Source organism: Saccopteryx leptura, chromosome 5 (genome assembly GCF_036850995.1).
Source record: "Saccopteryx leptura isolate mSacLep1 chromosome 5, mSacLep1_pri_phased_curated, whole genome shotgun sequence".
NCBI lineage: Eukaryota > Metazoa > Chordata > Mammalia > Chiroptera > Emballonuridae > Saccopteryx > Saccopteryx leptura.
Genome location: NC_089507.1, coordinates 114,103,215 through 114,131,131, shown reverse-complemented (window position 1 = coordinate 114,131,131; position 27,917 = coordinate 114,103,215).

Below are 27,917 nucleotides of genomic sequence, written 5' to 3'. Positions count from 1 at the left end.
AACACCAGGGCCTGCGAGCTCACAGGAAAAGTCAGCAGGGTCAAACCTAACAGCTCGGGCAGGATCACTTAATGCGAAAGCGATCCCTGTTCTCTGGTGCCACATGGGGCCAGGCTGAAGGACAGGCTTCTGCAGAGATGCCTTTGTGGAGAGTGTCATACTTGAGACATCTCTAAACACCTCAGCTGGGCAAACAGGGCCTTGGTCATATTGGTCAATTTCATGTCCGTTTGATAAAAGAGGCTCAGGCTCCCCACAGCCCAGAATGCTGGTCAGTCACCACTGCCTGTGGACACAGGAGTTTCTTTCTCAAGCTTTTGGATTAAAAGAAAATCTACTAAATTTTTTTATGAATAAGATAAATCTTAAATCTTATTTCTTTCTGCTTTATATATATATACCCACTAAACCATTTAGCAAGAAAGTGATTCCCAATGTGTATCTTCTCTTTATAGGTTTATTTTGTTATTTAAAAAAAATGGTTGAGAAGTTTCTCCTGGCTTGTTCCCATGGTGTTTTGGGGAGAGCAACATGCACTCATCGTCAATTTCTGCCTGTTCTCTTAGAGTATTTCTGGTATCCCGAGAATTTAAATGTTAGGAACGTTGACAGAGGTGCTGACATTTCCCATCTGAAGTTTGGAAGAAGATCAGTCCCTGGAACTAGATAGGCTGATCCTGAAATAAAGTTCGCCAGAGTGCAATTAAGGGACAGCCTGACAGGCCAAGTATAATCCCATAACAGGGGTGACTGAGAGGCCTCCTAAGGGCAATGATTTTAAAAAAGTCAGAACGCTGTTCAGGAGAGAAATTTCATTTTATAACAGTAAGAAAAAAATTTAAAATATACTAGAGAAGTTGTATTTGGTTTTTTTCTTTTTTCTTTTCATGTTCCATTCCTTCACGTGGGAAACAGGCTGTAAGCAGGCAGGGTCCTTCTAGCCTAAGGCTCAGTTTTTAGACTAAGCCTTTCCCACCCTTTTAATACTAAGATCTTTTCAACATCCTTCTTATACTAAGATCTTCTCAAAACTAAGCTTTTCTCCACACCCTTGTCTGTTGCATGATGTGGCGTGGTGCACTCTTATGAGGAATCCCATTTATGCCTCAGATAAGTGACTTTATATCAGAGACTTCCTTCTTTGTATATTGGCTTAAAGGTTTTGATTTCTACACTATAAAATGGGGCAGACCAGGGGCTCACTGTCTTGGTTCCTGAAATTAGCATTGCAGCAGAGAGGCAGCCAAGATGGCATAGTACTGAAGGAGAAGCCAGTTTGTGCAGAGTTTGTGCAGAGAGAAGGAGATGGGGAACAGAGATGAATAAGGCTGATGAGGTACAAACCTTTGATTCTAGAAAAACTCAGATAAGCCAGTGGCTTTGGGAGCCCTGAATGAAAAGGGAAGTGTTTTCCTACTGTGTGTATTTCTCGCCCGCCAGGTATAAGCTAGGATTGAAGGTAATGGCCCACCCATTCGTGGCTCCGTTGTTTCATTACTGTCTGTCCGAATCAAACCTGAACCTGCACTGGCCAGGTGGCTGTGATGGTGGCCGTGGCTACTGGCTTTACACATACCTTCTCCTTGTAGAATTTGGCTGTCAATCAGCACATTGATGTCCACCAACCAGAAAGTGCTATTGACCCTCAGTGTCCAGAGTTTTTATTGAAGTCCTGTTATATAGGCGTGATTGATGACTCAATCCCAGCTCCACTTCTCTCCATAGAGGTTGGCTGCTGCAAAGCCCTAACTGTCTAATTACATAGTTGGTCTTTCTGGTGACCAGCCCTCCTGAGCTATCTCATCATCATTAACTCAGGTGTGACCTAGGGATCTTATGAATAACAGACACCCCTATCCACTGGGAAATTCCAAGGGTTTTCCAAGCTCTATGTCAGGAATCCAAGACAAAGACCAGAAACATTCTTTATTATACAACAGAGCCCAATGACACAAAAGCAAATGCAGTCAGGTAATGCAAGTCTCTACATAGATAGCCTGTTTTGGCCCATATACACAGTTTTTTTATGGATGGCTTAAAAACAAGTGTGAATTTTAGAGCACCTAAAAAATAAAATAGACTTAGTTATCTTTCAAAATGTTTTTCATAATTAGTTATTCCCTCAGCTATATATTTATAATTTACAGCATTTAATTAATAACCCTGTAAAACTACATGTGAGAAGAAACCTAGCAAACATCACCATAACCAAGTAATTCCAGTTAACATCCCAGTACTGGGACAACAAGACATGATGTGTGTCTTCATATGATTTACTGAGAAGGATACAACATTGCTTCTGTAGTATTACTACCAGCAATTCATAACTTGAATCTATTCATGAGGAAACATCAGACCAACATCCAATGAGGGGTGTTTCACAGAATAACTGACCTGTACTCTTAAAAATGGTGAGGTCATGAGAAATAAAAACAGACTAAGGAATGGGATATGACAAGTAAATGGAATTTGTTACCTTGAGTTGGATACAATACAGAGAAGAAAGTAGTCTATAAAGGACATTTTCAGATCAATTGGTATAAATTATATGTGAATTATGGATCAAAGAGTATTATTATTCCAGGGTTGTCTTTCCTAGCTTTGATAATCGTATTGTGTGCAAAGACACACACGTAATAAAAAAATTTCCCTTTCCTTAAAAAACAAACACTGACATATTATGGAGTCACCAAGATGTATGTGGTCTTCACTGTCAAAGGTCCCCTCTGAGAAACAGAAGGGGGGCAGTATATGATAAAACAAACAAGGTAAAATGTGAGCAATAAGTGATCATCTCTAAAGAGTATTCAGAAGTTCTTTGAACCCTATCTAAAACCTTTTATTACATTTAAAACTATATTAAAATCAAAAGCTAAGAAAGAAAGAAAGAGAAAGAGAGAAAGGAAGAAAGAAAGAGAGGAAGAAATAGAGAAAGAAAGAAAGAAAGAAAGCCATGCACAAAGAGGGAAGAAATGTGAAATATTGCAAAGAAAATATGTAACTGGGCTGAGAGAAACCACAACACAGGAGCTGTGATGCAGATGTGTGCTCGCTGTACTGACATTGGAGTTGTTTTTTTTTTCATTGAGAGGAGGGGAGGCAGAGAGACAGAATCTCATATGCGCCCTGACTGGGATCCACCTGGCAAGCCCACTAGGGGGAGATGCTCTGCCCATCTGGCGCATTGCTCTGTTGCTCAACAACCAAGCTCTTCTTAGTGCCTGAGACAGAGGCCATGGAGCCATCCTTAGCACCCAGAGCCAACTCACTCTAATCAAGCCATGACTGCAGGAAGAGAAGAGAGAGAGAGAGGGAGAGAGAGAGAGAGAGAGAGAGAGAGAGAGAGAAGCAAGAGGGGAAGGGCTGGAGAAGCATATGATCACTTCTCCTGTGTGTCCTGAGTGGGAATTGAACCTGAGACATCCACAAGCAGGGCTGATGCTCTACCACAGAACCAACTGGCCATGGCCTGGAGATCTTTATCAAATGATACTCTCATTTCTCATCTCATTGCTTAAGACTTTGATACTTTTTCACAATTTGAATCTCTGTTTTCCCCATTCTTGCTGAATGGGATTTTTTGTCTCTCTTCTCTTCTCTTTTCTTCTCTTCTCTTCTTGTCTCTTCTCTTCTCTTCTTGTCTCTTCTCTTCTCTTCTTGTCTCTTCTCCTCTCCTGTCCTTTCTCCTCCTCTCCTCTCTTTCTTCTTCTCTTCTTGTTTCTTCTTTTTCACTGTTAAAAGAAGAGTCCTGTGCTTTTCACTGCAGGAAACATAACACACAAAAAAAGCATGTTTGTTACTTAATGAGCTTACCTTTTTGCAAGGCAGATAGTCTTTCTCATATTTAACTGTTTACAAGGGATATAAATTGAAACATAAACATGATATCAAGTGCTATAGAGCACACGTCTGATATCCTGCTGAGTTTTGTGAATAGCGGGACTGGTGAGAGCAGATGAAGACAGAAAGCTGTCCCCAAAGCATCAGCTTCCCTCTCTGGGCAACCCTGACAAACCCTTTACTACAAAAGCATGCTCACATCCTTTCCTCAGTAATTCTTTCAGAACTATGTATTGATGACTTCAAGTTCAAAGAACATTTTGTATTATTTCCTCTTCTATTTTTCCTCCTGTGTTTTTTTGTTCTCTGTCTCTCATTGTCTCAGCAAGCATGAATTCATGCCTAGTGATTCAATCAGTCCCTAGCAGGCCAGAATTGGAATGTAGCTTTGACCTCTGATGAGCCTGAGCAGCCCAATCTAGTTTTCAACAGGGGTGGAATTGTAAGCAAAGATCAGCACATCTTGACTCAGGTAAGAATAAAATTCAGGGGCCCTGGCTGGTTGGCTCAGTGGTAGAGTGTTGGGCCATATGTGGATGTCCTGGGTTCAATTTCCAGTCACAGCACACAGGAGAATCAACCATCTGCTTCTCCACCCCTCCCCACTCCCTTCTCTCTCTCTATCTCTCCCTCTCCTGCAGTCATGGCTCAGTTGGAGCAAGTTGGCCCCAGGTGCTGAGGATGGCACCATGGACTCACCTCAGGTGCTAAAATAGCTCAGTTGCCGAGCAACAAAGCAATGCCCCAGATGCTTAGAGTATCACCAGGTAGGGGGCTTGCCAGGTGGATCCTGGTTGGGGTTCATGTGGCAGTCTGTCTTTCTGCCTCACTGTTTCTCACTCAAGAATAAAAAGAAAAGAAAGAATCAAATTTGGTCAATGGCCTTTGGATGGCATCGACAGAAGGTGACCCTTGACTTTGTTTGGTGGGGGGAATTCCACACTCCCTCAGTGAGTTCCATCTGCTCTCTTCCTTTACATCAAAACAGAGACATAGGAAGTAAACTGAGAAGTCAGAGGTGGTCAAAAGAATGCTTACATATGAGCTTTAACGTTACAAAAACCTGATTTGTGGAAAAACGTTGCATTCCTTAGATCAAATTTATGTAGGAGACCCCAAATGGACTTTTATATTCTATGGTTTATAAATCCACCCTGATCCTTACCCTTCAGTCTTCTAAAAACCACAGAGAAGCAAAATGTCTGTGGCATACTCAAAAGAGCCCTCAGGCATCCCGTTCTAAGAGCTAGACAGGGTCTGCCTACTTTTCAACAGTAGGTGTGACCACAGGGAATCAGGGCCTCTCTGTATGACTTCCCACAGCATTGAGACAGCTCTGACCAACTGACACAAATTAGTACTTAAAACATATAAAAGTAGCAGAAGGAACATCTTCATTTGTCAAGACAGATGAAATAAGCTGCTTTCTTGCTTTGAGTACAACCATGACACAAAAGGAATAGTATCAGCTTCATTATACCATAAAAACATTTATGTCTGGGAAGCATTCTTCCCTCCCTTGGGCAAGAACATTTGGCATTATTAACAAAAATACTGTGATAGACTACTTCTTGGCCAGATTTCTATATAACACTGTTGGTCTGTTACATTTGACTAAATTTGCGGGGGAGCAGTTTTGCTTAATTAGATGATAGATAGATAGATAGATAGATAGATAGATAGATAGATAGATAGATAGATATTGATGTAGATATAAAAACAGAGAGAGAAAGAGATAAGCTTTTAGCAATTTAACTCATGGAATTGGAATTTTATATGCACATTATTACACATTATGCTTTGAACAATAAAAATGACATTTTTTCATCATCATAAACATTTGCAAAATTCCAGTTGGGTTTAGGGCACTTGGAAATACTTTAATTGCAAACATTCAAGAAAGACCTCTAAGTTAATAGCAGCTGACTCAGTGTCTGTTTATAGTTAAGGGGACCAGGAAAATTGAGGTAAGATATTAAACACAATCTTTCAACACATGGAAAATTCAGTTCTAACATAGGCAAGCATTCAAGAGATTGAGCTGGTTCCCTGTAAGCTTAACTATGTTCTGTTTCATGGGGGACTTTAAAGGGTATGCATTATCTGGCCGCTTGACCAGCTTAGAACCCCCTTTCTACTATCCTCACATTCCTTTTTTCTATCTAAAGCCAAATTGAAAAGAGAGACAGAGAAAGTTATACACACTAATCCAGATTAGAGGCTCTATGAACTATGAAAGAAATTATTAACCAAAGAATAAAGTCTTAAGAGACACCAGAAGTGTTACTTACATATATAAATTGCACTAGCTAAGAACTTGGGCTTCTAGACTTACATCATCAGCTAAGAGATGCCCATGTAGACCAACAACTTCCTGTTGCCTCTAACATTGAAATACACGGATCCCATGTCTCAGTGTGGAGACATTCTGTCCCAGCATCGGGCCCCCTCCTTTCTCACACTAATAGTGTGATGAGTCATCCTCATTATTCTAGACATTAGCCATTGATTTATTTTTACTATCTTTCATGTCTGATTTAAGTCTTCTATCTCCTTTTTTGTTTTACTCGCCTCTTAATGTTTCAAATTTTTCAAGACGCGGTATAAAAAGATGTTATCCTCTCATATTTGAGCCCCCTGCTTCTACTCCCCCACCAGCCTCCCATTTCTTTTCTTGCCTTTTGTGCTCTGCTTTGGCTCTCGTTAGTTACATGTCAGTCTCTGACAGTTATTGTCCATTCCTTTTCTTACCTGCCATGACCGTGAACTCTGCCACTTCACTGAAAGCCATGATGCATTTGCGTACAGGCTGTGTGAAAATGATGCTACCAGAAAGCTGTCCCGCTGCCTGGCGAGCACTTCGGCATCAGTGTCTTCCCCTCCCAATGGGCTGGCTTGAAAGAGGCATCTCATTTCCACCATTATCCTTGACTGCATTAGTCTACTGTCACATGCTGCCTGGAGACAAGGGTACGTTCTGGGAAATGTGTCTTTGGGCAATTTTGTTATGGTGCAAACACAGTAGGGTGTACTTACCCAAGCCTAGATGGGACAGCCCATTACTGGCATTGAGTGGGCTGTGGTTCTCTGAGACAGGCAGGGCAGTGTGTTTGCTCACACCAGCATCAGCACAAACACAGCAGTAAGGCACTCTGCTGTGGCACAAGCAAGGCCACAATGCCATCAGGCACTGTAGCACTAGTATAAGCTTGTGAGACTGCTGCTGTATACGCAGTCCATTCTTGACCAGAAACAACATTTGCAGTACGTATGGCAACTATATTCTCAGTCCCACAAATGTCATCAGGCATATACCAGAGAGAAATTCCATAAGTTATTAGATTTTTAAGGCACATTTTACATTTTGTTTTGTTTTGTTTTATAGAGTAATGACAAACTTAAATGGAAATACAATATACCCTACACAGAAGACCATTACAATATATTTCTCTAATTAGGCAGATGAGTCATGGCTCATCCTGCAGAAATAACTCTCTGGATTATAATGTAATCATATCGTGTGGGACAGGAAAACAGAGAATGGTTCTCCCTTCCTCGAGCGGAGACTGACAAGACTGCAGTTTATGAGCAGAACTTTGAAGTCACTGCAGAAGAGAGAACCTTCTGAGGGTGTGTCATGGTTCATCAATATATTTCTCACGAGCTCAAGAAAGACAGAAGATGCGTGAAAGGCTGATGCTGATCGCTTGATTACAAATGGATTCCAGATGTGAAAACGTGTTTATCAATAAAAAATAATAATAGTAAGACAAAATGCCAGGCTGCCCAGCAAGCAGGGGCTGAACACCTGCCTGAGAACAATGGGACACAAACTATGCTGCAATAACTTAGATCTTCCTGAAACTTCCTTCCTTACCCCTGACAATAGCCCCTTGCATAGTTCTTTCTCCACATGAACTACAGATTCCTAGACTGAACCCATCTAATGTGTGTACTTCCAATTTTTCTCAGCACATGTGAGGTATACTCGTGTTTTGCAACTTCTGTGACAGTGTAACTGGTTCTAACTCTCTCATTTCTGTACCAATCGCAGTGCACTCTTCCAAAGCTGCCTTGCAGGGCTCGCACTGGCTGCAATGGTGAGCAGCTGCCTGCTGGCTCTTCAAGTCCGTGGTGGAGAACCAGAATTTCCCTGTGACTATGTACTGAAGTACACTCTCGCATCCTCTGACCAGCTTGAGACAGAGGTTCAACTTTTACATTGGATTGCTTCTTGAAAACAGACCCAAAAAATTCCAACGGGACCTCTAGTACAAGATTAAGGAACAACAGGTCACTACTCGAAAAAGCAAGTTTATTTTTCAGGAGAAGAGACAAACACTAAATTACCTTCTAGAGTAATCAGACCGCTCTGAGACCCAGGTGTCATTTTACAGGCAAATCTGACAAATGAACCAGTGAATGGATTTGCAGACTCTGGGAACTTACATGGATTATGAAAACCCTTAAGGATTAACCAAACATTCTGAACTTCTTTCCTGTTTGACCATGAGTGTTGTAGAGACATCACTGTAACATGGTTCAAGATACACTGTACCTAGGTTATGTGAATTCTGACTCAAATACCAAAATGAAGAGTCCTCTTTAAAGTCCTTTTAAAATAAATTCAGGAAAACACCAGTGTCAGTGAACTATCGAGAGAAAGAGACTACGGTTAGGCATTACTGCTAAAAGAAATAGTGTTTCCCACCTCCCAGCACCCACATAGAACGAGAAGTGGGTTTTTTTTTAATTCACATGTCTATGTTTTATTTGTGCTTTATGGGGAGTTTAATCTTCAGTAGCAATTGCCATTCTTGAAAGATCTGCTTTGATTAAGTGTAAGTTAACTGCATTTTGACCTATTTAGATAGTATAATTAAAATAGTAAGATTGTTAAGACCAAGAATTTTTAGAATCTTTGCTTCAACAGTATAATATTGTGGGGAAAAGTAACAAAAAAAAATGAAGCCCGCTTACAAGAATACCTGCTTAAAGGAAAGCTCTATAGAAAAGATCACATGTGAAGTCAGACAAACAATATTAACAACCATATGATAAAATGAAACATCATTACCTATGGAACATGTATAATGAAATATGAATATTTATACAATACAATAATGAGAAACATAATTTAAAAAACCACATGGTCACTTTTACTTCATCTCAATTAACCACAATCATGCTTGGCATAGAGGTTTCAGATGACAATGTAAACAGATATAAAAACCATTAAAATAATGATATTCATAAATTTATTTATATTCTCACATGGTATACTATGTATAATAACCTTGCACATGCAAAAGCAAGCAAGCTACTGAAAATTTTCTGGAGGTTTGCCTTATTAAATAACTTTTATTTACATTTCCAAAGCTCAATTAAAGGGTAGGCTACCTATTTTTTTTATGTGTGTGTATTATTGTTATGAAATTTTGTAAATGTCATTTACATTTATAAATTCAAAACTTCATAAAAGATATGGCTTACCTGGGATATTATTTAGACACTTGCTCAGATCTCATTCTCTAATAGCCATTCAAAACATTTTCATTTTAAGATTATTTTACTTTTTTTGCATAAGATAAGCCTACAACTTCCTTTTAAGATAATAAGATGATAAAATATTATTACCTTCTTAAATATAATAATGAGATCATACTTCAAACATTTTTCAAAATAGAATAAAAAAGTTTTGGAACATAATTCATTTAAGAAAAGTAGTATGAACCTTCCTGAGTTGGCATCTACATCATAAGGAACTACGGAGCATTCTGACCAACATCCATGAGTGCAAGCAACTGTGATGTCCATCAAGTGATGTTATTGGAAAATGTGCTTTCAGAACATGTTTGCAGTCTTAAGGAGATGGTGGAACTCCTGACATGGCTCCAACAGTTCACATCCTAAAAAGATTGTGATATTAGAGAATAAAGAAAAAAAATAGTATTTTATTGTAATTAGTATATATGGCCATTTTATTTGTATTTACTTCATTTTATTAGTAAAGACCACCTCACACCTGTTAGACTGTCTGCTATCAACAAGACAGGTAATAACAAATGTTGGAGAGTCTGTGAAGAACAAAGAACCCTCATCCACTGCTGGTGGGAATGAAAATTAGTACAATCATTAAGTAAGAAAGTTTGTTGGTTCCTCAAAAAATTAAGAAAAGAGTTACCATATGACCCAGCAATTCCTCAACTGGGTATTTACCCCCAAAAAACTTAAAAACATTGATACACAAGGACACATGCACCCGCATGTTCATCACAGTATTATTAACAGGGGCCAAGACATGGAAACAACCAAAGTATTCCTCAATAGAAGATTGGATAAAGAAAACATAGTACAAAGAGGCAGCAAGTCGGTGGACATGAGGTTTAGCACCAGTTCAGGAGGTATAAAGCTTGGATAAATCCAAGGAAACAAAGGCTTAAAAATATCAGGTCTTACCTAAAATCACATAACTGGGAGACCTGAAGATGGCAGTGGAGTAGGCAGATGCACAGACTCTCAACTCACACTACCGAACTGGATTATAAACTAATTTATGAACAATTAGTGTGAAAAACCAAATCTGGACTACAAGAACAGCTTTCAAAAACCAAGAAGCAAAGAAGAAGCCACAACAAACCTGGTAGGGAGCGCCTGAATCTCCCTGCTTACAGGAACAGGGGCGGGGTGAGGCTGGGCTCTCACTCCAAGGAAAAGAGCAGTAAATACTACTCACAGCCACTTGCCTGGCAACCAGGGAACGAGGTGTGTTTAAAGGCCCATTAGTCTTCCAAAAAAAAAGAAGAGAGAGAGAGAGACAGATGGTGAGGGGAAGAGGAATACAGGTGATGACATGAAAAGCTGATTCATTCAGTGCTGGGGGTGGCCATAATTAGGGGAGGGGCTGATCCTTCCACAAAGCAAAACATAAAAGTACTTCCAGGTCACAGAGATACAGACATCTCTCCAGCTCCAATCAGCGCAACAAGACAAAGCTAAAAACAAGAAGTGGGGAGGACGGGCAGTAACTCAGGTCCCCATGGAGATATGAGATACACCTCCCCCTACTGAAGCTGAGAAAGCAACCCGCCCCCAAAGAGATTAACTGGCAGAAGAGGACCTCAGAGCCTAGGGTCACACCCACCACATTCCTGGATACAGTTTCAAATAAGCCCTCTGCTGAGATCAGCAAACAAGACAATCACCTGTTAAGAAAACAAACAAACCAAGACTTCAAAGCAGCCCTAATCCAAAAGTGGATTACAAATAATAGCTGATACCAACCCAAGAAGACCTAGAAACAACACAAGTAAAAACTGGAGGCAGAAAACACCAAGCCTACACTCAACCAGCTCTACAAATAAAACACCGAAACACACAGACACAAGGAGAAGACAAAGAAGTGCAATCCAAATGAAACCACAAGAGACACCTTCAGGAGATGAACTGAGTGATATGGAAATAATCAAACTTCCGGATGCGGAGTTTAAAATAATGATTGTAAGGATGCTTATGGATCTTAGAACAACAATGGATGGTCATTATGAACACCTAAATAAAGAAATAGCAAGTATAAAAAAGAATCAGTCAGAGATGACAAATACAATATCAGAAATAAAGACCACAATGGAAGGAATTAAAAACAGGATGGATAGAGCTGAGTATCGAATCAATGAGTTGGAGGACAATTGGAATGAAGGCATGAAAGCAGAGAAGAAAAAAGAAAAGAGACTCAAAAAGTCTGAGGAAACTCTTAAAGAGCACTGTGACAACATAAAGAGAAATAACATCTGCATCATAGGGGTTCCTAAAGAAGAAGAGAAAGAACAAGGGATAGAGGCTTTGTTCAATCATATCACACCTGAAAACTTCCCTAAATTAATGCAGGAGAAACTCTCACAAGTTCAAGAAGCACTGAGAACTCCACTAAAAAGAAACCCAAAGAAATCTACACCAAGACACATCATAATTAAAATACCAAAGCTAAGTGATAGAAAAAATATTAAAAGCTGCGAGAGAGAAAAAAGGTTATCACCTACAAAGGAGCCCCCCTAAGGATTACATCAGACTTCTCAAGAGAAACACTTGAAGCCAGAAGGGAATGGCAAGAAATATTCAAAGTAATGCAGAACAAGAACCTACAACCAAGACTACTTTATTCAGCAAGGCTATCATTTAAAATTGAAGGAGAAATAAAAAATTTCCCAGAAAAAAAAAAATCTCAAGGGATTCATCCCACCAAACTAATGCTGCAGGAAATTTTAAGGGACATGGTGTAAACAGATCAAAGTAGGAAAAGAATATAGCAAAAGAAGAATACAGCTTTAAAGAATAAAATGTCAATAAACAACTACATATTAATAACAGCCTTAAATGTAAATGGATTAAATGATCCAATCAAAAACATAGGGTAGCTTCATGGAAAATAAAACAGGACTCATACATATGCTATCTACAAGAGACACACCTTAAAACAAAAGATGCACATAGGTTGAAGGTAAAAGGATGGAAAAAATATTTCATGCAAATGGAAATGAAAAAAAAAGCTGGGGTAGCAATACTTATATCAGACAAAATTGACTTTAAAACAAAGGATATAGTAAGAGATAAAGAAGGCCACTACATAATGATAAAGGGAGTAATCCAACAGGAAGATATAACTATTATAAATATCTACGCACCTAATATAGGAGCACCTAAATATATAAAGCACACTTTGGTGGATATAAAGGGCGAGATGAACAGCAACACTATAATAGTAGGGGATTTTAATACCCCACTAACATGACTAGATAGATCCTGAAGACAGAAAATAAAAGAAGAAACAACAGACTTAAAGGACACACTAGATCAACACAATTTAATAGATATCTTCAGAACCTTTAACCCGAAAGCAGCAGAATACACATTCTTTTCAAGTGCTGATGGTACAGTCTCTAGGATAGACCACATGTTAGGGCACAAAAGTGGTCTCAACAAATTTAAGAAGATTGAAATCATATCAAACACTTTCTCTGATCACAATGGTATGAAACTAGAAATCAAGCACAACAGAAAAGCTCAAAAATTCTCAAACACATGGAAACTAAATAGCAGGTTGTTAAATAACGAATGGATTAACAATGAGATAAATGAAAAAATAAAAAAAATTCCTGGAAAAGAATGATAATGAGCATAAAACAACTCAAAATTTATGGGACACGGCAAAAGCAGTACTGAGAGGGAAGTTCATAGCACTACAGGCACACTTTCAGAAGCTAGAAAAAGCTCAAATAAACAACTTAACCCTTCATCTAAAAGAATTAGAAAAAGAACAGCAAGTAAAGCCCAAATGTAGTAGAAGGAAGGAAATAATAAAGGTCAGAGCAGAAATAAATGACATAGAGGCTAAAGAAACAATACAGAGGATCAATGAAACTAGAAGCTGATTCTTTGAAAAGGTAAACAAGATTGATGAACCTTTAACTAGACTCACCAAGAAAAAGAGAGAGAGGACTCAAATAAATAAAATTAGAAATGAGAGGGGAGAAATAACAACTGACACAACAGAAATACAAAATATTGTAAGAAAATACTATGAAGAACTGTATGCCAAAAAACTAGACAACCTAGATAAAATGAACAAATTCCTTGAAACATCCAATCTTCCAAAAATCAATCTGGAAGAATCAGAAAACCTAAACAGACCGATTACACCAAATGAGATCAAAACAGTTATCAAAAAATTTCCAACAAAGAAGAGTCCGGGGCCCGATGGCTTCACAACAAAATTCTACCAAATATTCAAAGAAGAACTAACTCCTATACTTCTCAAACTATTTCAAAAAATTCAAGAGGAAGGAAGACTTCCAAGCTCCTTTTATGAGGCAAGCATAATTCTGATTCCAAAACCAGGCAAAGACAACACAAAGAAAGAAAATTATAGGTCAATATCTCTGATGAATATAGATGCTAAAATCCTCAACAAAATATTAGCAAACTGGATCCAACAATATATGGTAAAAATCATACACCATGATCAAGTGGATTTATTCTGGGGAGGCAAGGCTGATACAATATTTAAAAATCTATCAACGTTATTCATCACATAAATAAAGGGAGGAGAAAAACCACATGATAATTTCAATAGATGCAGAAATAGCATTTGATAAAATCAAGCACCCATTCATGATCAAAACTCTCAACAAAGTGGGAATAGAGGGAACATACCTCAACATGATAAAAGCCATCTATGACAAACCCACAGCCAACATCATGCTCAATGGGCAAAAATTAAAAGCAATCCCCTTAAGATCAGGAACAAGGCAGGGGTGCCCCCTTTCACCACTCTTATTTAACATAGCCCTGGAAGTCCTAGCCACAGCAATCAGACAAGAAGAAATAAAAGGCATTAAAGTTGGAAAAGAAGAAGTAAAGCTATCATTATTTGCAGATGATATGATATTGTATATAGAAAATCCTAAAGTCTCAGTCAAAAAACTACTGGACCTGATAAATGAATTCAGTATGGTGGCAGGATATAAAATTAATACTCAGAAATCAGAGGCATTTTTATACACCAACAATGAACAATCAGAAAGAGAAAATAAGGAAACAATCTCCTTCACTATTGCAACCAAAAAAATAAAGTACCTAAGAGTATATTTAACCAAGGAGACTAAAGACTTGTACTCAGAAAATTATAAAACATTGATAAAAGAAATCAAGGAAGATACAAACAAGTGGAAGCATATACCATGCTCATGGTTAGGAAGAATTAACATCATTAAAATATCTATATTACCCAAAGCAATTTATAAATTCAATGCAATACCAATTAAAATATCAATGACATACTTTAAAGATATAGATCACATCTTTCAAAAATTTATATGGAACCAAAAGAGAACACGAATAGCCTCAGGAATCTTAAAAAAGAAGAATAAAGGGGGAGGTATCACACTTCCTGATATCAAGCTACACTACAATGCCATTGTACTCAAAACAGCCTGGTGCTGGCATAAGAGCAGGCACATAAATCAATGGAACAGAACAGAGAACCCAGAAATAACCCCAAAGTTCTATGGACAACTGATATTTGACAAAGGAGGTAAGGGCATACAATGGAGTAAAGACAGACTCTTCAACAAATGGTGTTGGGAAAATTGGACAGCAACCTGTAAATAAATGAAACTAGGCCACCAACTTACACCATTCACAAAAATAAACTCAATATGGATAAAAGACTTAAATATAAGGCGTGAATCCATAAGCATCTTAGAAGAAAACATAGGCAGTAAGCTCTCCGACATCTCTCGCAGCGATATATTTGCTGATTTATCTCCACAGGCAAGGGAAATATAAGACAGGATAAACAAATGGGACTATATCAAACTAAAAGCTTTTGCACAGCCGAAGACAATAAGAACAGAATAAAAACACAAACTACACAATGGGAGATCATATTTGACAGTACGTCTGATAAGGGGTTAATAACCAAAATTTATAAAGAACTCGTAAATCACAACACCAGAAAGACAAACAGTCCAATCAAAAAATGGGCAAAAGAGATGAATATACACTTCTCCAAAGAGGACACACACATGGCCAATAGGCATATGAATAATTGCTCAACATCACTAATCATTAGAGAAATGCAAATTAAAACCACAGTAAGCTATCACCTCACACCAGTCAGAATGGCGCTCATCAACAAAACAACATAGAATAAGTGCTGGCTAGGATGTAGAAAGGGAACCCTCCTACACTGCTGGTGGGAATGCAGACTGGTGCAGCCACTGTGGAAAACAGTATGGAGATTCCTCAAAAAATTGAAAATCGAACTGCCTTTTGACCCAGCCATCCCACTTTTAGGAATATACCCCAAGAACACCATAGAACGCCATTTCTCCAGAAGGAGAAATGCACCCCCATGTTTATAGCAACATTGTTCACAATAGCGAAGATCTGGAAACAGCCCAAGTGTCCATCAGAGGACGAGTAGATTAAAAAGCTTTGGTACATATATACTATGGAATACTACTCAGCCATAAGAAATGATGACATCGGATCATTTACAATAACATGGATGGACCTTTATAACATTATACAGAGTGAAATAAATCAGAAAAACCTAAGAACTATATGAATGCATACATAGATGGGACATAAAAATGAGACTCAGAGACATGGACAAGAATGTGATGGTAACAGGGAGTGGGGTGGAGGGGTGGGGAGGGGGCGAGGAAGGTGAGGGAGGGGGTAGGGGGAGGGGAGGGGCACAAAGAAAACCAGATAGAAGGTGACAGAAGACAATTTGACTTTGGGTGAGCATGATCGGAGGTCAAAATTATCTGGAGATGGTTTCTCGGAACATATGTACCCTGATTTATCAATGTCACTGCATAAAAATTAATAAAAATAAGATAAAAAAAGAAAATATGGTACATATATATATATATACAATGGAATACTACTCAGCCATAAGAAATGATGACCTGTTGCCATTTATGACAACATGGATCGATCTTCAGAACATTACATTAATTGAAATAAGTAAATCAGAAAAAGCTAAGAACTGTATGATTTTACATATAGGTAGGATATAAAACTGAGTACCATGGACATAGATAAAAGTGGAGTGGTTATAAAGGGTAGAGGGTAGGGGGAGGGGAGAAAAGAGAGACAAATATATGGTGACAGAAAATGATTTAACTTTGGGTGGTGAGCACACAGCACAGTCAGCAAATGTTATAGAAATGTTCACCGAAACCTTATGTACTTTTGTTGATCAATGTCATCCCATTGAATTTAATTTCCAAATTTTTTTTTTTTAAAAAAAGCTTTTTTGTACTCTAACTCCCCTAGAAAAGCTATGAGATTGATAAGAATTTCTATGAGGTTTTATAAATACTGAAACTGGAGAGTCTGGGGTAGAGGGTCCACCCACATTTTGAGGATCCTCATGACCTAGAACTGCAGCCCCGGAGCCTTGTGCAAACCGAGTGGCCACACTTTCACAGAAATACACCATGCAGAAGGGAGAGAAGCTTGAGAGCCACAGGCCAGACCTCTCCCCTGCTCTGCACAATCCCTTGCTCTCTGGAAGGAAGAAAGCAAATTCGCCAAGAGAAGGGACTGACTCCTGCAAAGCAGAAGGAAAGGACAAGAAAATTCATAATTAGCTAACATATAATGCCTTTTTTTGGCCCCTTGTCCCCACTCCTGGTTCAGTGATGCATCTTCTTTTCAGTTACTTGTGACTGGTCCTGGCTAAGCTGCTGACCAAGGCTCAAACACTGACCTCTCTCAAACCTTTGAATCGTGGTGTTTGTGGTCCATATTGTCATCATGTCCCAAGGCGATGAATTCATTATGTAACAATATGAGTCAAATAGCCACCATGGTCAAGACCTTCACAAACTCGCTGAACTTTCATAGCATAACTTTGCTAAATAGGAATTTCTCTCAAATGTTCCAAATTAAGACTTAGGAAGGTAAGGAATGTGTCCAAGATCATACGGCTTTACAAGCGGCAAATCTGAGATTCAAACTAGGTAAGTTCGATGGCAAGGCCATCATTACACACCACCAGGCTGATTTGCGATGACTATTGAGAATACATGAAAGAAGATGAGAGGGACATGTTCTTTTTTTTAAAATTTATTTATTAAATTAAATGAAGTGACATTGATAAATCAGGGTACATATGTTGAGAGAAAACATCTCTAGATTATTTTGACATTTGATTGTGCTGTATACCCCTCCCCCAAAGTTAAATTGTCTTCTGTCACCTTCTATCTGGTTTTCTCCCCTCCCCCAACTTCTCTCTCCTTCTTCGCCCCATCCACCCTCACCCTATCCCCCACCCCTGTTGCCATCACATTCTTGTTCATGTCTCTGAGTCTCATTTTTATGTCCCTTCTATGTATGGATTCATATAGTTCTTAGTTTTTTTCTGATTTATTTATTTCACTTCGTATAAAATTATAAAGGTCCATCCATGTTATTGTAAATGATCCGATGTCATCATTTCTTATGGCTGAGTAGTATTCCATAGTATATATGTATCAAAGCTTTTTAATTCACTAATCCTCTAATGGACACTTGGGCTGTTTCCAGATCTTCGCTATTGTGAACAATGCTGCCACAAACATGGGGGTGCATTTCTCCTTTCAGAGTAATCTATGGTGTCCTTGGGGTATATTCCTAAAAGTGGGATAGCTGGGTCAAAAGGCAGATCCACTTTTAATTTTTTGAGGAATCCCCATATTGTTTTCCACAGTGGCTGCACCAGTCTGCATTCCCACCAGCAATGCAGGAGGGTTCCTTTTCTCCACATCCTCGCCAGCACTTATTCTGTGTTGTTTTGTTGATGAGCACCATTCTGGCTGGTGTGAGGTGATATCTTATTGTGGTTTTAATTTGCATTTCTCTAATGATTAGTGATGTTGAGCATTTTTTCATATGCCTATTGGCAATCTGTATGTCCTCTTTGGAGAAGTGTATATTCATCTCTTTTGCCCATTTTTGGATTGGATTGTTTGTCTTCCTGGTGTTGAGATTTACAAATTCTTTATAAATTTTGGTTATTAATCCCTTATCAGACATATTGTCAAATATGTTCTCCCATTGTGTAGTTTGTCTTTTTATTCTTTTCTTGTTGTCTTTAGCTCTGCAAAAGCTTTTTAGTTTGATATAGTCCCATTTGTTTACCCTGTCTTTTATTTCACTTCCCCGTGGAGATAAATCAGCAAATATATTGCTCCGAGAGATGTCGGAGAGCTTACTGCCTATGTTTTCTTCTAAGATGCTTATGGTTTCACGGCCTACATTTAAGTCTTTTATCCATTTTGAGTTTATTTTTGTGAGTGATGTAAGCTGGTGATCTAGTTTCATTTTTTTCAGGTTGCTGTCCAATTTTCCCAAAACCATTTGTTAAAGAGGCTGTCTTTACTCCATTGTATGCCCTTACCTCCTTTGTCAAATATCAGTTGTCCATAGAACTGTGGGTTTATTTCTGGGTTCTCTGTTCTGTTCCATTGTTCTATATGCCTGTTCTTATGCCAGTACCAGGCTGTTTTGAGTACAATGGCCTTGTAGTATAACTTGATATCAGGAAGTGTGATACCTCCCCCTTTATTCTTCTTTTTTAAGATTCCTGAGGCTATTCATGTTCTCTTTTGGTTCCATATAAATTTTTGGAATATGTGGTCTATATCTTTGAAGTATGTCATTGGTGTTTTAATTGGTATTGCATTGAATTTATAGATTGCTTTGGGTAATATAGACATTTTAATAATGTTTATTCTTTCTAACCATGAGCACGGTATATGCTTCCACTTGTTTGTATCTTCCTTGATTTCTTTTATCAATGCTTTGTAATTTTCCAAGTACAAGTCTTTAGTCTCCTTGGTTAAGTTTACTCCTAGGTACTTTATTTTTTTGGTTGTAATTGTGAAGGGGATGGTTTCCTTAATTCTCTTTCTGACTGTTCATTGTTGGTGTATAAAAATGCCTCTGATTTCTGAGTATTGATTATATATCCTGCCACCATGCTGAATTCATTTATCAGGTCCAGTAGCTTTTTGACTGAGACTTTAGTGTTTTCTATATACAGTATCATATCATCTGAAAATAATGGTAGTTTTACTTCTTCTTTTCCAACTTGAATGCCTTTTATTTCTTCTTCTTGTCTGATTGCTGTGGCTAGGACTTCCAGGGCTATGTTAAATAAGAGTGGTGAAAGGGGGCACCCCTGCCTTGTTCCTGATCTTAAGGGGATTGCTTTTAATTTTTGCCCATTGAGCATGATGTTGGCTGTGGGTTTGTCATAGATGGCTTTTATCATGTTGAGGTATGTTCCCTCTATTCCCACTTTGTTGAGAGTTTTGATCATGAATGGGTGCTTGATTTTATCAAATGCTATTTCTGCATCTATTGAAATTATCATGTGGTTTTTCTCCTCCCTTTATTTATGTGATGAATAACGTTGATAGATTTTTAAATATTGTATCAGCCTTGCCTCCCCAGAATAAATCCACTTGATCATGGTGTATGATTTTTACCATATATTGTTGGATCCAGTTTGCTAATATTTTGTTGAGGATTTTAGCATCTATATTCATCAGAGATATTGACCTATAATTTTCTTTCTTTGTGTTGTCTTTGCCTGGTTTTGGAATCAGAATTATGCTTGCCTCATAAAAGGAGCTTGGAAGTCTTCCTTCCTCTTGAATTTTTTGAAATAGTTTGAGAAGGATAGGAGTTAGTTCTTCTTTGAATATTTGGTAGAATTCTGTTGTGAGGCCATCGGGCCCTGGACTCTTCTTTGTTGGAAATTTTTTGATAACTGTTTTGATCTCATTTGGTGTAATCGGTCTGTTTAGGTTTTCTGATTCTTCCAGATTGATTTTTGGAAGATTGGATGTTTCAAGGAATTTGTTCATTTTATCTAGGTTGTCTAGTTTTTTGGCATACAGTTCTTCATAGTATTTTCTTACAATATTTTGTATTTCTGTTGTGTCAGTTGTTATTTCTCCCCTCTCATTTCTAATTTTATTTATTTGAGTCCTCTCTCTCTTTTTCTTGGTGAGTCTAGTTAAATGTTCATCAATCTTGTTTACCTTTTCAAAGAATCAGCTTCTAGTTTCATTGATCCTCTGTATTGTTTCTTTAGCCTCTATGTCATTTATTTCTGCTCTGACCTTTATTATTTCCTTCCTTCTACTACATTTGGGCTTTACTTGCTGTTATTTTTCTAATTCTTTTAGATGAAGGGTTAAGTTGTATATTTGAGCTTTTTCTAGCTTCTGAAAGTGTGCCTGTAGTGCTATGAACTTCCCTCTCAGTACTGCTTTTGCCGTGTCCCATAAATTTTGAGTTGTTGTATGCTCATTATCATTCTTTTCCAGGAATTTTTTTTTATTTTTTCATTTATCTCATTGTTAATCCATTCATTATTTAACAACCTGCTATTTAGTTTCCATGTGTTTGAGAATTTTTGAGCTTTTCTGTTGTGCTTGATTTCTAGTTTCATACCATTGTGATCAGAGAAAGTGTTTGATATGATTTCAATCTTCTTAAATTTGTTGAGACCACTTTTGTGCCCTAACATGTGGTCTATCCTAGAGACTGTACCATCAGCACTTGAAAAGAATGTGTATTCTGCTGCTTTCGGGTTAAAGGTTCTGAAGATATCTATTAAATTGTGTTGATCTAGTGTTTCCAATAAGTCTGCTGTTTCTTTGTTAATTTTCTTTCTTGAGGATCTATCTAGTGATGTTAGTGGGGTATTGAAATTCCCTACTATTATAGTATTGCTGTTGATCTTGCCCTTTAAATCCATCAAAGTCTGCTTTATATATTTGGGTGCTCCTATATTAGGTGCATAGATATTTATAAGAGTTATATCTTCCTGTTGGATTACTCCCTTTATCATTATGTAGTGGCCTTCTTTATCTCTTACTATATCCTTTGTTTTAAAGTCCAATTTGTCTGATATAAGTATTGCTACCCCGGCTTTTTTTACATTCCCACTTGCATGAAATGTTTTTTTCCATCCTTTTACCTCCAATCTATGTGTATCTTTTGTTCTAAGGTGTGTCTCTTGTAGACAGCATATGTATGGGTCCTTTTTTCTTATCCACGCAGCTGCCTTATGTTTTTGATGGAATCATTTAATCTTTTTATATTTAAGGTTATTATTGATATGTAGTTGTTTATTGCCACTTTCTTCTTTAAAGCTGTATTCCTTTTTTGCTATATTCTTTTCCCAGTTTGATCTGTTTACAACAGGCCCCTTAACATTTTCTGCAGCATTGGTTTGGTTGTAATGAATTCCTTGAGTTGTTTTTTGTCTGGGAAGCTTTTTATTTCTCCTTCAATTTTAAACGATAACCTTGTTGGATAAAGCAGTCTTGGTTGTAGGTTCTTGTTCTGCATTACTTTGAATATTTCTTGCCATTCCCTTCTGGCCTCAAGTGTTTCTGTTGAGAAGTCGGATGTCATCCTTATGGGGGCTGCTTTGTAGGTGATAAGTTTTTTTCTCTTGCAGCTTTTAATATTTTCTCTTTATTGCTTAGCTTTGGTATTTTAATTATGATGTGTCTTGGTGTAGGTTTCTTTGGGTTTCTCTTTAATAGAGTCCTCTGTGCTTCTTGGACTTTCGAGAGTTTCTCTTGCATTAATTTAGGGAAGTTTTCAGCTATGATATGATTGAACAAAGTCTCTATCATTTGTTCTTTTTCTTCTTCTTCAGGAACCCCTATGATGCGAATGTTATTTCTCTTCATGTTGTCACAGAGCTCTCTAAGAGTTTCCTCTGACTTTTTGAGTCTCTTTTCTCTTTTCTTCTCTGCTTTCATGCCTTCATTCCAGTTGTTCTCCAACTCACTGATTCAATCCTCAGCTCTATCTATCCTGTTTTTAATTCCTTCCATTGTGGTCTTTATTTCTGATATTGTATTTGTCATCTCCAACTGATTCTTTTTTATACCTGCTATTTCTTTATTTAGGTGTTCATAATGACCATCCATTGTTGTTCTAAGATCCCTAAGCATCCTTACACTCATTATTTTGAACTCCACATCTGGAAGTTTGATTATTTCCATATCACTCAGTTCATCTCCTGAAGGTGTCTCTTGTGGTTTCATTTGGATTGCACTTCTTTGTCTTCTCATTGTCTGTTTTTGGGTGTTTTATTTGTAGAGTTGGTTGAGTCTAGGCTTGGTGTTGTCTGCCTCCAGTTTTCAGTTGTGTTATTTCTAGGTCTTTTTGGGTTGGTATCAGCTGTTATCTGTAATCCACTTTCAGATTTGGGCAGCTTTGAAGTCTTGATTTGTTTGTTTTCTTAACAGGTGATAGTCTTGTTTACTGATCTCAGCAGGGGGCTTTTTTGAAAGTGTATCCAGGAATGTGATGGGTGTAACCTGAGACTCTGAAGGCCTCTTTAGCCAACTAATCTCTCTGGGGGCAGGGTGTTTTCTCAGCTTCAGTAGGGGGAGGTGTATCTCAGATCTTCATGGAGACCTGAGTTACTGCCCCTCCTCCCCACTTCTTGTTTTCAGCTGTGTCTTGTTGTGCTGATTGGAGCTGGATAGATGTCCGGAGATCTCTGATATGGAAGCAATTCAGCTCTGTTTTGTGAAAGGTTCAGTTCCTCCTCCAGCTATGGCTGCCTCCAGCATGGATGAGTCAGCTTTTTTATGTTGTCTCCTTCATTCCTTAGCCCCTCAAAGTCTGTCCTTCTCTCTTTCCTTTCCACTTGGGAGATAAGCTGGTCTTTTCAACACACCGCACTCCCTGGTCGCCAGGCAAGTGGCTGTGAGCAGTAGTTTCTGCTCTTTTCCCTTGTGTGAGATCCCCTCTGGGCTCTCGGCCTCACCCCTCCTCCTTTCCTGTAAGCAGGGGAGATTCAGGTGCTCCCTACCAGATTTATTGTGGATTCTTCTTTGCTCCTTGGTTTTTGAGAGCTGTTCTTGTAGTTCAGAGTTGGTTTTTCATGCTGATTTTTCCTAAATTGATTTGTATTCCAGTTTGGTGGTGAGAGCTGGGTGTCTGTGCATCGGCCTACTCTGCTGCCATCTTTTCAGTCCCGGGACATGTTCTTTATAAGGGGTCCTCTTTAAACCTCTTATTCCATCACATAAATGACATCCTACACACAGGGCTGGCTCTAAAACCAAATTTCTTACAAGCCTTGTTCAGCCTCTGTCATATTGCTTAACCAAATCTATTAAACGAGATGCAATTTATATCATATCTTTGGATAAGAACAAGTTTATAAATTACTACTAGAGCAGGGCAGAAGTTTATGTTACTCAAGCAGCCTCAAATGGGATTTATTTCACACATGGGGTCAATTTGGCGACACAGGGAATTGCTGCATTCAACAGTCCCTGACTCCTCTGGCCTGGACTCACAGTGTTTCCCCACACAGTGTGGTGTGGAAGTTTTGTCCCCTGGGAGATGAGCTTCATTTCATTTTCAGTTCCTTGTGTTGAATGAGTTGTATAAGTGTCTGTCCCCTGACTGGTCTGTGCTGTCTCTCTGCTCCACCACAACCTTTACTTTATTTGTAAGGCCCTTCCTGGATCTGTAATTCTCTGGTGCATTCATGAATTTATTCAAGGAATATTTATTTCCTACTATGTCCTTGACACCAGGTACAAAGATAATGATAAATATCTGGTCCTTTCTTGAGAGGTTCTTATCTCTTATTCCTCACCATTTTGAATGGTCCAGATCTGACCTAGAGAGCACTCACGCCACAAGCCATGGGCACAGATGTGGGTTTCAATGTCATGCAAATTGAGAAAGGGCTAGTGGTCATTCCCAAAGCTGCTGAGGGCAGTAGGAAGGAATCTCTCTTTTTCAATAAGGGCCAGTGTCTCTTGGAGAATGTGGTTGCTCTCCAACATCTGGGCTCAGATGATTAAAGACCTTTCCTAATCTTGATAAATTGCTCCCTGGTCCCAGATATTTCATACACAGGTTTGAGAATATCTTTTTATCTGGGTGGGGAGGAATTTCTACTCCAGAATGTCTCTGATGCACATGGGGGATGGCTTTCCTCTGGAAAATGAAGAGAGGTGTTCAGACTGCCAGTTTCTTTGACGCTTCTGAACAAGATGGATGATGATCTTGGGTCCAGAAATTTGCACATATGGGAGGCGCTCCTCTGCAGGGAGGAGTTGCCTTCTTCCAAGGTTGCCCCTCATGAAGTTTTCTCTTTCAGCTCCATCTCTCATTTGAAATTCCTTGCAACTGGAGTGCTAAACTCATGGCTCTTGAACTCGACGACCTTCTTGCCATTTTCAGTATTGAAATTAATGCTTAAGTAGAATCCTTGAGATAACAATTTGCAGTTGTTATGATCACATCTGAAATTTTTGTCTTGACCATCCACCTAATTATTCCCATTTTGTATTCAACTCAAGACAAAAGGGAATGATGTAGAGGATCTAAGTGTTGCATGGGAGGCATTTAAACAAGATAAATACTTTTGAAATGGTATTTTTTGCAGAGGAGTTCTTTTTCCCAATATTTTATAAATTAACACATAAAACAGATAATAGAGTTGTTCTTATTGAATGGAGAAGAGAGTCTTTTTTCACCATCCCTTTCTCTTCCTGTCCCCCTTCCCCCATCACATGGAACATTTAAAGAGGCATGTACAGACATCTAGAAGTAGACCTTAAAAAAAAATGAAATTATCTACCTTTATAATTGCATCTAGCTCTAAAATCAATGTCATGATTTCCAGGTCAGCCACAGCCTTATTAAAAATCATGTCTTCCCTTGCTGCTCTCTCAGCATATCTGGAATCTGAATTTTTGTGCTGATTGTAATTACCATTTTCTTTTCACAATATTATTTGTTCTTTCACTGTATTATGTAAAGCTTCCTGTGTTCTGACTTGCCTATGATAAGATTGTGTCCTGCACAGAACAAAGCATAGAATTAAATGCAATATATTTTTTCAGTGTATAAATACTCATCAGCCCCTATAGTTGAAATGTGAGGACAGGAACCATGCCTGACTTTCTCACCTTTGTAGTCCCAATGGCACATAGTAGATGCTCAAAAAATGTTCATTGGAAAGATAAAATTAATTCATTTGGATTAATTTACTAAAAATGTTTATTTTACCTAGTTCTTCTAATTTGTGTCACTTCATGCTTTTGTATTTTTACCCGCATAGCCGAATCTAGTCCTCAGAGGCAGTAGAGAAATTAAATGTAAACCACAATAGCAGTCAGCACAAAGTAGGTACTTAGTTAACATTTGTTAGTAAATGAAGAACTTTGCCTTTCCATAGTGGCTGAGTTTACTGTGTTTGATTTTACTGGATGAGTCATTTGCTTTACTATCTTAATGAGCTAGGGTTTTTTTATCCACCTAGAAAATAGAAAATCAGAAAGTAGTAATAAATTTGCTTTTTGCATAATTCTAAGTGCTATGAGTGTTTCTGTGAGGATATTTTTTATTTGTTGGGTTTAGCAGAGGTTATAAAGTATTCTACAAAGGAAATGGCCTCTTTGATTTAAATTACCAATAACTCAGAAGCAGCTGCAAGGAAACCTTTTTCTTATGTTAAAAAAACTGTATAGATATTTGGCTTCAAAAGAATCAAGGAGACCTGGCGATTGGCTCACTGGTAGAGCGTCGGTTGGCCCAGCATGTGGAAGTCCCAGGTTTGATTCCCAATCAAGGCACACAGGAGAAGCGCCTATCTGCTTCTCCACCCTTCTTCCTCTTCTTTCTTTCTATTTCTCTCTTCCCCTCCCACAGCCAAGGCTCCATGGGAGCAAAATTGGCCCAGGTGCTGATGATGGCTCCATGGTCTCTGACTCAGGTGCTAGAATGACTCCAACTACAGAAAAGCAACGTCCCAGAGAGGTCGAGCACCGCCCCCTGGTGGGCATGCCGGGTGGATCCCAGTCAGGTGCATGCAGGAGTCTGTTTTTGCCCCCCCCCATTCTCACTTATGAAAAATACAAAAAAAAGGAAAAAGAAATAAAAAAGAATTAAAATCTTATCTCTAAAAGATAATGTTTTAGAAACTTTTTTTTTTGACAGAGACAGAGAGTCAGAGAGAAAGACAGACAGACAGGAAAGGAGAGGGATGAGAAGCATCAGTTCTTTGTTGCGGCACCCTACTTATTCACTGACTGCTTTCTCATATGTGCCTTGATGGGGAAGGGGGGATTACAGCAGAGCAAATGACTCCTAGGTCAAGCCAGGGACCTTGGGCTCAAGCCAGTGACCTTGGAGTCATGTCTATGATTCCAAGCTCAAACCACAGACCCTGCGCTCAAGCTGGTGAGCCCGTGCTCAGGCCAGCTTCCTCAGGGTTTCGAACCTGGGTCTTTCACGTCCCAGTTCGATGCTCTATCCACGGTGCCACCGCCTGGTCAGGTGGAAAGTTTTAATGGTGTGAAACTTGGGGTGACAGTAGAAATTTCTTACACACCTAATGACAGCTTTCACTAGAATAAATAGCATAATGCATATTGGGGTACCCAACTGAATTTACTCTGTCATTGTATAAGACAGCAGACAGGTGACCAACAAAAAGAACAGTAATGTCTTTTAAAGTGAAGAGCAGGTAAGAGAATATTGAGAAAGGTCTTTGTCAGCAGAAAACTAAAATTGGGACTCACATGTCTCTACTTCTTCCCTGAACTTCTTTATAAGGTATTCATTTAAAAGGGATTCACCATTTTCCCATGTCATTTACATGTCAAATGGGACAATTACAGTTATTTTGCAGAGGTCATTTAATCACACAGACTTGTGTCTCGTGCAACAGAAAATTGCCCGAGCGGAATAGCTTTCAGGTGTTGGCTGGACCCTAGAGGTTTCATGTTTGCTTTTCAGTCACCAGGTTTTATTTTTCAAACCTCTCCCAGAACCTCTAATGCCAGCACCACTCAGGTCTATGTCATGGTTCAGGTAAGAGGTGACATTGATAGCAGAGATAGCTGGGGCTGATTCCAGCTCAGTGTTTGCTGTCACCTATTTGTGGGTGTGTCCCCTATCGCCAATGGAACTTCTTGATGAAAAAGCTGGGTGTATTGCTTGTTGTGATGAGAGGAATACAGGCCTCTGGAGATCCAGGGAAGGGTCCTGGGAGGAAAAGAGCACAGTGGGTCTCAGGGAGATTTTGAAGTTTGGTTTATTGGTGGGTTTTTCTAATCAGAACCTTTATTAGAACCAAATAAGAGTCATACCAGGATAATCCAGGGTGTGTGACAAGAGCAGGGTATGGGTTTTAAGGCCAAGGATCCAAACAACTTTGAAGAACAATCTGTCCATTCATTTCCGTTGAAGGAGTAGTGGATCTTGTTGGTCAGTTCCTGTAATGAACCATCCAATCATCTACCTGAGAATGCACTCCTGGGAAAGGGAAGTGGGGCTCATTCCACATTATAAGTCTCATTCCTTTGTAATGGTTTGTGACACAAAACCAGATACATGGCAGGAGCTCAAGAAGTAGCTGTTGATCAGAATGGCATCTCCACCCCACCACACTTCTCACCCCTCCCCACCTGTTTTCATCTATTCCCAGATAGAGAGGAGAGTGGGAGCTTAGA